Source organism: Condylura cristata, unplaced genomic scaffold (assembly GCF_000260355.1).
Source record: "Condylura cristata isolate star-nosed mole 26May11 unplaced genomic scaffold, ConCri1.0 scaffold00024, whole genome shotgun sequence".
NCBI classification, from domain to species: domain Eukaryota; kingdom Metazoa; phylum Chordata; class Mammalia; order Eulipotyphla; family Talpidae; genus Condylura; species Condylura cristata.
Window position 1 is genome coordinate 9,334,782 of NW_004567125.1, and position 10,905 is coordinate 9,345,686.

The 10,905-nt window shown below is 55.4% G+C and overlaps 1 protein-coding gene across 1 annotated transcript in view; it reads right to left on the bottom strand.

Moving 5' to 3' along the window:
• KCNJ10 (potassium channel, inwardly rectifying subfamily J, member 10) overlaps nucleotides 1-9,210 on the bottom strand; it is a 28,947-nt gene extending 19,737 nt beyond the window's left edge. Inside the window, exon 1 of the mRNA XM_004688369.2 lies at nucleotides 9,066-9,210. The gene's annotated coding sequence lies outside the window, so the exon portion shown is untranslated. The remainder of the gene's footprint in view (nucleotides 1-9,065) is intronic.
• Nucleotides 9,211-10,905: the final 1,695 nt, after the last annotated feature.

The following is a 10,905-nucleotide window of genomic DNA, read 5'->3' on the forward strand; positions in this document are numbered from 1 at the left end:
CGCCTCAGTGTAAGGGCCTCCTAGTCAGATCCTGGGACTCTCCCCCCATGCATACACTCTACTCAACTGCAGCGGCTGGTTCAAAATATGCCAACAAGGAAAGCAACGAGGAGAAAGCCAAGCATGGCCCATCGGGGGACAGATTCCCAGATGCTCTGCTGGGCTGTGAATGCTGGCAGGACCCAAAACCACTGGAAGCCTCTGGGCCCCAGGCACTGTGAGCACCCCGGCTCTGTCTCCCAGGCCCCTGCCTCGTTGTGTGGGAGGCTGAGGATCGGCCTCTCCTCAGCCAGGGGAGTGAGTCCCCCACCTGCCCACCTGTCCCTCTGCCTAGGCATCCCTTTCACCCAGGAAGTTCACCCTGCAGCCACAGCACTCCCTGCTGCTGCCTTGGTGATGATTTATTCTAATGATCACTCTGGGGAGGTGGAGACCCCTGGGTGCCAGGGCTTAGGATGCACATTGAGGGGAGTGCACCCCCTTTCTGACACGTGTCCTCTCAACACCTCTCAAGACCTGGGTGCCCTTGTGAAGAATGGCCTCTGATCCCTCATAGAGAAGTCTAAGGGCTACCCTCACCCCCCATCTACCTCCATCCACTTCCTACCATCCCTCACCCATGTCCCCTCTTAAGAAGGGTGGGTACAGGAGTACATGCATGCTGACAAGCTACAAAAGTGGACTCATGGGACACCTCCCCATCCGCTCTCAAGAGCTAGGGGCTTTTTTCTCCACAGGGGGCAGTGGAAGAGGCCTTTGGAACACAGTGACCACATCAGAGTCCAGAGTCTGGGGGGGGGGTTGGGCCATGCTCTGCATGATGTAAGACAAATCCAGCATCCAAAGAGCGTTTTGGTGGGGAGAAGGAGTAGATGCAGCCTGTGAGGGCTGTGCAATTCTGACTGAAGGAACGCTGGGAGGTTGGGGTCCCTAGCATCTACGGATGAGCAGTGTTAGCACCCCCACCCATCTATGGGCACCTGCATGTGACCCAGCACACCCCTGCTCCCCATACACACAACACAGAATTCTGCCAGCCCTGGGGGGGCCCTATGGGAATGTCTTCTCTTCCCTTTTAGAGAGCCATCCACAGGCTTCCAGAAGATGCCCAGATAGAGCAGTAGGAAAGGCACAGAAGTTCTGTAGGTACTATACAGATATAAGACACAGCCGGGTCAGTCAGCCCACGTCACGAAGGGCTCAAAGTCTATTTCTAGTCAAGAGGCCACGGGCCCTCTCCAGCGATCTAGTCAGCAGCTGGGAGGGCAGAGGATGGGGGGAGGCTCAGCCTGCTGAGTGGCAGCAGCAGGTCAAAGTGACCTTTGGAGGTCCTTTCTAGACTCAGAATCCCATTCACCCTCCCTGCATCTGTTCTCCTTCCCCACCCCACCCTTCCCTCAGTGTCTTCCCAGGAAGGCGGGTAATAGATGACTTCTAAAAATGCCACATGGATGGGCCATCTGAGTGAACTCAGGACATGGAATACCCCCAGAGCCCCCAAACACCTAGAATCAGAGATGAGGGTTCTAGCCCCAGTCTGACCACCTGGATACATTATGTCACCATGCAGAGCCTATGTAAAGCAGGGAGAGGACACATGTCCCACCAGCACCACAGGTGGTACCTAGTGCCCTGCATGGCAGGCTGGGGCAGGCTGGGGCTGGAGCACCACACTCAGCTCAGCTCCAGGGAGGGTCCATGGGGACCGGGCGCCTCCATGGTGGTGGTGGTGGGGGGGTGCGGGGGAAGGGGGACGCGTGCTCAGAGCTCAGGGGAGGCTGTGCCCATGGTTAACGTATAAGCAGGTACAGTCTGGGGCAGCGGGACATTCTCCGCCCCAGGGCCACATTCTTGAGGTCACAACAAGTGCAAACTTGTTATAACTTGTGTCAGAGCAGCAGGGGGCAGCGAGGGCATGGGGGTGGTGCTGAGCCGCCCCAGGCTGGTGGAGGGGGTGCAGGTTGGGGGCGGGACAGTGGAAGTGCGTGCAGGTACAGGTGGGAATGAGTGGGGTGCAGGGGCAGGTTCTAGTGGATGGTGGGCAGGGGCCATGGGTGGGGGTGGGGCACGCAGAGCTGTGTGCCTGGCCATCCTCGGTGTCCAGGCCCCTCCAGCTGGGCATGTACAGGAGTGTACGCGCTGCACAGATGAGCGGTGCCGAGTGCCTCTGCATTTATGAGTGCCGCAGAGGGAGGAGGATAGGCGGCAGCCGGGCCCAGGCTGGGCATGCAGAGAGGAATGGGCAGGCTGTAAGCACCCCATCCCCTTAGTCGGCCCCAGGAACCTGCATTCCTTTCCCTCACAGCCTGCCCACCCTGGAAGCTGGGGCCTCTCCCTACCACCCCCATGTACCCCTCCACAGCCTGCTCCATCCAATGCCCAAGGAGTGGAGAGGGGGGTCCACTGTCTGCCCATCCCCCAGCCCTGGGCCTGCTCCCCCACACTCTTGGGCCCTCCGGACACTGGGGCCGGTGGGGGTGGTGGTGGGGGGGAAGCTCTGAAAGCAGGTGACTGTTTGGGGGAACTCAGGGACAGAGCCCCCATTGTGCCCGCCCCAGAGCCGCCTCAATGGAGCTCGCTGGCACAAAGGGGCTTTGACAATGGGCAGGACATTAGTATGCAGAGCCAGCCCCTCAGCCCTCTCCCGGTCCCACAGCCCAGAGGCGGAGCTGGGGGGCTGCTGGCTGAGGGGTAGAGTGGGGTGGGGCAGCGTTGAGACTGGAGATCTTAGCCCACAGGGGCTCCCCAGGGGGGCACTGCCCAGAGACAGGGGAGGAATGCTGGGCCAGGGCCCCCAAACCTGCCACTCACTAGAAAGGACTTTCCAAGTGGAAAAAGCCAGGGATGGAGGTTGGGAAAGGAGGGGCAGTCAGAGGCCTGGCCCTTGGTCGTTGGGTCCAGGAAAGAGGCCGGGTGAGCCCCTCACTCTGTGCCTCAGTTGTACCACCCATTCACTATGTGGGCAGGAGAAGGAAGCAAAGCAAGAGATGACAAGATCTTAAGCCTAGGACTAGGGGTGAAGTGGGATCAGACCTTCCAGATCAGATCCAGAGAAGGTTTGGAGTGTCTGGGCCTGTGGCAAAGGTAGTGCCCGCAGCCCCACCAGGGGAATTTGACTGAGAGGCCAGAAAGTTAGGACTAGCTCTTCTCAGCCGGCGTTTGTCTCCCCTCTGCCTCATCCCTTCCACACACTGCGTAGGGGGAGCTTTTCTTCTCCTGACCAGAAGGCTCAGCATCCTTGCCCACACCTACTAACACCTCAGCACCACAGAGGCTTTCGCCAGGGACCATGTACAACTTAGGGCCCCCAGCACAAGGGGCAGGTGGGAGCCAAGAGGAGACCCTGGTCAGGTGGGCTGTGGGTGGTGCATAGGGAGGAGACTGCACGCAGTCAGCATGTGGGAACTTGCACTAGCTGATTCCCCTCCTTGCAACCTCCATCCTTAACTTCTGCACCCTAATGACCTCCTCACTCTGCCTCCACCTTCAGGGCTGATGGGCAGTGATTTCAGGGACAATGTACTGGAATTAAACAAAAGCTCAAATTATGTTTCTTTTTCTAGTGTTAAATCATTTGATTCTCAGCAACTTTTAAAAAGTAGGCACTTTGTTAAAGCCCTATTTTATAAATGAGAAAAATGGAAGCACAAAGATGTGCATAATATACCCAAGACACACAGCTAGTGAGTGGCACTGATTCAAGCTCAAGTAAGTAGCCTGTGTCTAGGGTCACAGTGACCAGTGTCCCCAGTGACAACACTCATGGAGAAGTCATGGGGGAACGCTGAAGGGGCTCAGCTAGAGAATTCAGGCTGGCCCAGGGCTTTTTAACTCTTTTCTGGAGATTCTGATAGTTTGGTGACCCTCAAAGTGTGGTCCAGGCACCCTGGGGACTCTGAGGCCTTTTCAGAGGCCCTGTGAGGTCCACCCTACTTTTATAATTGTGGTGACACATAATTTACTGTTTCTACTTTCATTTTCTCATGAGAGCTCAGTGGAGCTTTCCAGAAGCTACATGGCATATGATATTGCAACATAATGAACACAGAAGCAAACATAAGAAACCAAGTGTGAGATTTGTATAAATGGGAAGCCACAAAGCTCTTCTTACTAAACTTGTGTTGTTTCTAAATATAGCTATCTTCCTGAAAGCCATGTCATTCATGGCAGTGCAAACTGGGCTTGTACTTATCAAACAAATGAATAAATATTTTAAGACTTCTCAGTTCTCATTTCTAACACATCGATAGGCGTCGCCCACACAAGCAAAAACTCTTTGGAGTTTTCAATAATCTGTAAGAATGTAAAGGGCTCCCAAGATTGGACTCTTCCTGCCCATGTCTTTTTATCATTGGTGACCCGGGAGGCTGAGCTGTAGGGATGTGTGTGTGGCGTCGCATAATAGGTCTGGGATCAGGGTACAGTCCCAGGAAGAAAGGGACAGTAAGAGGTGAGGCGTATACCCCATGGGGAGGTGGCCCCACATTTCTTCCTGCCTGTGCAGCCCTGTTCAGAGTTACGCTCCCCCAACCCACCCTGACTTTTGCTCCTTTCAGCTTTGAAGCCCAACAACCAGCCCAGCGTTCCTGGGAACAGGCCTCACAGCACAGGAAGGCTCAGAGGCCACACGACCAGTAGGTTTTTTTGTGTGTCTAGGCTGACATTGCTTAAAAGATAGAAATTGGGGGTTCTAGGGTCTGTCTCTCATCATCTTAGGATGGAACCATGTCCACAGGATGGGCTGGCTGATAGGAAAGGGTTTTTTCCTGATGTTTTTTGGAGAACTACATGAGATCTCTCATACACTCTTCTCTAGGACACTCATAAGTGCCTGAAGTCAGGGTCCCCTCACACGATTGGCAGTCAGGAAGTTCCCCTACCTAGTGTCAGGCTGCTCTGTAGTTGCTCTGGGGGCCCAGGAGCCCAGGGGCCAGGGACAGAAGAGCTGACTTTGCTTCAGGGAATCCCCAGTGAAAGGGAATTAGTTCTAGAGAGGGTCCAGTCTAGTGGGGAAGACAGGTGTCTCCCCAACAACACTGTCACATCCGACATCAAGGTAAAGCCACAGGCACAAGGAACAGGGTGGGTGCAGAAGAGGCACTGTGCAAGAGAACAGAGGGAAGCAGAAGGGAAACGTGCAGCAGGAAAGGCTGAAGGACCCAAGAGCCCAGGGTGGGGGAGGGGTGGCTCAGGGCCTTCGGGCAGACCATGGAACATACCTGGGTGGGGTATCCCCAGAAGATGGGGGAGTTGGAGAGCTGGGGGAAAGCTAACACAAAGTGTCTTGAAGACTGTAATTGAAACCAGATGCCCGTATGGGAAAGGGACGAAAAAAATGGATGTTTCATGAGGACAGTCCTGGGGATAACTCCCTGGTGGGGCACAGGGTGGGGTTGGGAAGCAAGGAGAGAGAGGCTGGAGTCAGGAAGGCCTCTAGGAGGGAGTTGCGGGCATCTGGCTGATGGAAAGTGCAGGCTGATCTGAGGACAAAGAAGAGGGGTCACTGGAACTGACAGAAGTCAGGGGGGACCAGTTTAGGAGGGAGGCAAGCTGGTCATGGCAGGGGAGCCTGACATGTGGGGGAGAGGGACAGGCAGGTCTCAGGGGTTGGGGGCTAAGATGTGAGGGTAAGGAAAAGGTCTTTGATTACAAGAGTGAAGTTGTTCAGAATGAGGAAAGACAAGTTTGAGGAAGCTCAACAGCTTGGTTCCCACAAACTGAACCTGAGGTAAAGACAGGACATTGGCTTGGTATAAACTTATGGGAGGAAGGAACTGTAGAGGCCCTAGTTTGGCCAGAGCAGTCAGCAATTTCGTCTGCAAAGAGTGAAAGGTAGAGACCTAGGGCAGGAGCCCAGGAAAAACCCCAGTGAAGGGCTGGGTAGCCCAGGAATAGGAAAGGGGACCCAGCGACAGTGCATGTCCACACCAGTCGGTCACCAATATTGACTCAGTCCACAACCATATGGACCCTGAGGTGAGGCTGAAGAGGTACTAGGTGCCAGAAGTGAAACCATTTCAATCAGGGACTGGCTCCCAGCCAGCTCATAGCCCCCAGCCTCCAGGGAACGGAGGGGGAGGGCCGGGCAGAACAGCACAGGGAGTCACTGGGCTTGAGGCCTCCTGACAGCATCATGTGATCCTGATGCTTAGCGAGCCTCGAACCTCACGGAACCCCTCCGCAGCACTAAGGATGGACTTTTTAGGGGGTTGACTTGAATTTGTGCCAGAAGATGGTCTTCCTTGTCCAATCTCCATTTCTGATTCTTCCTTTTACAGACCCTGGAAGCGAGCTCTGTCTGTCCTTCCAGCTGCAGGCTCAGACCTCACGGGGTCTTCTGCGGCAGGGACAGAGCAGAAAGCGCAGGCCCTGCACACCTTGGCTGTGTGTGTCTCCAAAGAGCCAAGTCAGCCCCTCAGGGCAGTCAGCTCTTCCTTCCCTCCACATTCCAGAGCTGCCCTCCCTCTCCCCCACCTCAAATCCCGCTCCAGCTGGAGACACCCACGGGGAGCTTTCCCACAATGCCTTTCTCTTTGTCCTTTCAAGGTTTGAGGGGGGAGGGGGTGGAGAAGGGCCACCCAGTTGCACTGTCTCCATGAACAACGGCAGCCACGCGTGTATTAAACTTGAATGAAGCCAACACGAAAAAACCTGGCTGTGGAAGAGTTGGCGTTCCTCTCTGATCCAATCTTTCTGTTGCCCTGCCCCACCCTGTGCCCTGAGTATTCCTCTTTCTGCCCCCTCAGGGTCTCGCCACCTCCCTGGGCTGCTGGTCCCACTCTGGACATAGCATTGACTAGTCAGGCAAGAGAAGAATCTAGGCCGAGGAGGGGAGGGAGAGCGGAGGGTTTTTCCTTCCTTCTGTCCTAGATAACCCTTGGGGGAGGAAAGTTGAGGGGTTCCAGTGCCCAGAGTTTCCTCCATATCAACACCAGGGAGTCCATCAAGCTTCCATCTTGAGTGAGGAATCTACACATTTATCTAGGAGATATTTCCCCCTCTGAGCACATCTTTCCACACAATGCACCCCTCCACCCCCCTTGAGCCAGCCTCCATCCCACCAATCACAGGATGACCCCAGAGGACTTCATTTGAACCCACCCGGTCCTCATGTCTCAGCCTCTCTGGTCCCAAGAACAGGGAAGGAGGCCCTGGATCTTCTGTCAGCTCATTACCGTCAAGCCCAAGCCAACGGAGGGAGCTGTAAAGGAGCCCAGGAACAGAGTTGCAGGCGGGGGAGTGGGGTGCTGTTGAGTGGGGCACAGGGAGGAGGGGGTTGCCATGAGCAGACAAGGAGTCCTCCCACACAAACGTGTCCCAGAATGGTGTGGGCAGATGGTGGGGCGAGAGACTTTGTTACCTCAGAGTAGGGCAAGAGTGGGATTCTGCATGAGAACTGCAGGAGGAATGGGACCCCAACCCTGCTCCCTACCCCCCAGGGGACTCACTGCCATTTGATATCCACTGAGACAAGTTGGCTGCACAGACTCCGGGTGGGGGCTGGGAGATGACTCAGAAAACAGCAGCTCCTTTCAGGACCCAGGTTGGCAAGGGCTTTGGGAGGCTGGACTGGCCCAGATCACCCCCAACACCCCCTCTCTCCCTCCCTCGCCACCACCACCAAAGAACTGGGGGCGGAGAAAAAGAGTTGGCACTGCCCGGACCATGCCCATTGCCTTTGCAGCCCAGCTCTGGCCTCTGTCCCGGACAGGACACCGTCCCTCCCCCTCCTCTCTCATTTCCTCTCCCTGAAGAACAAGCTATGGGCATCTGGTTCTTTCTGTGCTGGGTTTCCCAGCTTCTACCCTGAGACAATGACAAACCAACCCCTGAGCATGATGGGACCTTGCCCACCATCATGCCAGGAACATACGCAGATCTCTGGAGACTAGGGAGAGGGTTTGAGAGGAGGTAAGATGAAACTCAGCAGTGCTGTGGGTCAATCCTCAGCTGGCTTCTCGGTACCCCTCAGCAAGCCTAAATAAGCAGCAGTCCTCATAGAAAAGCATCAAAACTTCCATGGCCACCTCCCTCCCACCGGGAAAGATCTCTGTGGGGCAAAATTCAAATACCACGCCTAAGAAAGACTGGGCAAAACTTAGCTAGAGTTGTACTGATGTTCAACACAGTTTCTCCTTTAAGCCTTGGCCTACTTTCAGTGCAAGTCCTGACCACCTTACCATTTCACATCCACATTTGCTTTACTGCTTAGGGGGTTTTATTAACATCAACGAATCTCAAAAGAACAGATGTCCCGTATATATTTCCCCATTTTGTCCTTCTACCCATCTCCTGATTCAGTGCTTCTCCCGCAAGTCAGGAAATACCAACTCTCATCTCTTTCCTAACACAGTGTCCTGGGTCAGTTCCTGGCGGCAAGAAGGGATGGGCTGGGGAGAAGGCATCTCTATCTGGAGGGTGGATGCCATAGAAGCCAATCTGTCTTCTCACTCCAGGAGAATAGTCTGGCTCCTTCCCTCCTAGGGTGCTCAGTGTGAAACTGCCAGGGGTGGGGGGAGTAATGGGGAGGGGTGGATCGAAGTGGGAGGTGAGTGGGAATGGAGGGACTGGGGGGGCAAAGGTCCTAGGCATACCCCACTGATGGAGGCTTGTGTGCACATGTGAACTAGTGCTCAGCAGGTGTCTCCACAGAGGGTCATTGGATGGGGGGAGGAGAAAGGGGGCTGGGTGTGGGAGTGGGAGTGACCTGAAGATCCTAGGAAGGGGGCACTGTCTGGAGGCCAGGGGGGTGCAGGGTTATGTATGGTGGTCATAGTCCTTAGTGGAGTTGTGTTGCTCCTCTGTCTACCCAGTGGGATGCGTATCAGGTAGCCCCTTTCTTAATCTAGAAGGGAGGAGGTGACAGGCTTGGGTAAAGTTACCTTCTTAGGGAATCCTTTCCAAAAGGGTGGGTTTGGAGGGCGCCTTAAACAGGCTGGGACGCAGGATGGAGGGCAGCCAGAGGGGAGAAGAAAGGAGCTGGGGACCCCACCAGACGGTGGAGAGTGTGCAGGAAATAACCCCCGGTGGGCAGCAGCACTCCTTCGTTAGGGCCAGGGTCTTACCTTGGGTCCGGGAAGTAGTGGCCCCTAGGTGGGCAGCGGAACGAACTGACGGACGAGGCAGGCAGGAGGGAGGAGCGGAGCGATGTCGGGACCAGGACTCTTAAACCTGAAGCTGGGATCAGATAAGGGCTGGGCCAGGGCCGGGGCCGGGGTCAGGCCGGCCGGGGGCAGAGCTGGGCCGGGCCGGGCCGCCCCCTCCCTCCTCAGACGGAGCCAAACTTCGTGTGAATGGAGGGCCCGGAGGGGGCCGGGCAGCCGGGGGCGGGGGGCTCGGAGCGCGCCAATAGGAACGCGGAGCGCCAGACCCGCGTCTCGGGATTGGAGGGGCTTGGGCAAGGGGCGGGTCCTGGAGCGAGGAAGCGGAGACGCGGGAGGACCAAGGTGCCGGGCAGAGTGCGCCCGCAAAGACAGGAACCCCGACAGAAGGAGGCAGAAAGCACTGGGCGCCCCTAAAGCTAGACCACGCAACAGAGAGCAAATCTCAAAGGCAGAGACTTGAAAAACGGAGGCGCAGTGCAGATGACACAAAGATAGAGACCCCGACAGCCGGAAGCGCAGGCGGAGAGCAGACCCCAAATACTCAGACCCGGGGGGAGAGAGATAAAGAGGCGATAGGTGGGACTACAGGAGATGAGCTGGGAAGGTGACAGGGAGAGAGAAAGAAGGAAAAGGAGGCGGTCGAGTCAGCGAGGGGAAGGAGAGCAGAGCCGGTGGGGCGGGACTGGCGAGTCAATGGGGTGGAAATGAATTCCGCCTGGCCCAGTGACCCACAGGCAGTGCTGAAGGAGCGGGCTTCGGCTGGCCTCCCGAGCCACGGGGCTAACTGAAGGGCTAGTTGCACTGGGTACTCTCCCCGACGCTCTTGGTCAAGCCCACAGAGACCCGGGCTGGAGAAAGGATGCTGCCCAGTGTGGGCCGGGTAAGGGGCCCGAGAGCAGGGGAGATCTCTCGTCTTAGGAGTCCTGGCGGTGCCGAAAGACAAAGGTGACTTGTGATAAAAACTAAAGAATGAGAGAACTTTTAGGGCATGAACAAAATCCTGGGGGGGGGCATGAAAATATAAGTCCTTTTGGGAAATAGCACCCACCCTCTTGGGAGTTTTATCTACAATCTTCCACCCTTGGCATTTCCTAAGGGAGAAAATAATTGTTTTCTATTTCTGTTTATCATAGAAATTTAAGTACTAATCCGTACTAAGTACTATTAGTACTAATCAGTAACCAGTAACAAGTTAAAACACCTCTTGGTGGGGGTGGGGAAAGAAAATAAGGGAAAACCCTTAGTTCAGTCTCTAAAAAGTATACAAAAGTCATGTCATGAATACATTTCAAATAGCCCCATTTGGGCAGGGGATACTGAGCTAAAGGTCAAGTTCCACACCAGCTGGGCACATCCTACACTGAACCCATCTTCCTCCCAAGGCTGGATTCTACTGGCTTCTGATACCTGTGTTTCTCCTGACCAGCTACATCAAAACGTGCAAAGTGATGGTCACTCTTCACTCTTGCCTTCTGCCCCATCCTTTGGCAAGTCAACTAAGCCTCCATACCTTCTGTTATGCCCCTTGAGGATGTCCATTCCACTGCACAGCCACTGCTAGCATCAGAGATTCCAGGACTTGCCCACCCCTCACCCTTCTGGACAGGCTCAAAGGAAGAGGCCACCTGTACTGATCATGTCAATCATCCCTATGCCTTTGTGCAAACTCCCCCCCCCCCCTGGGCAGTTTCCTCTTGCTGATTGGCCACTGTGCAAAGCACGGGACCTTCTGTAGAAGGGAAGGAAGTGTCAGGGGCAGGACCAGAAGGGCCTTCCATTTGGTTATCACCTTTTCTACAGA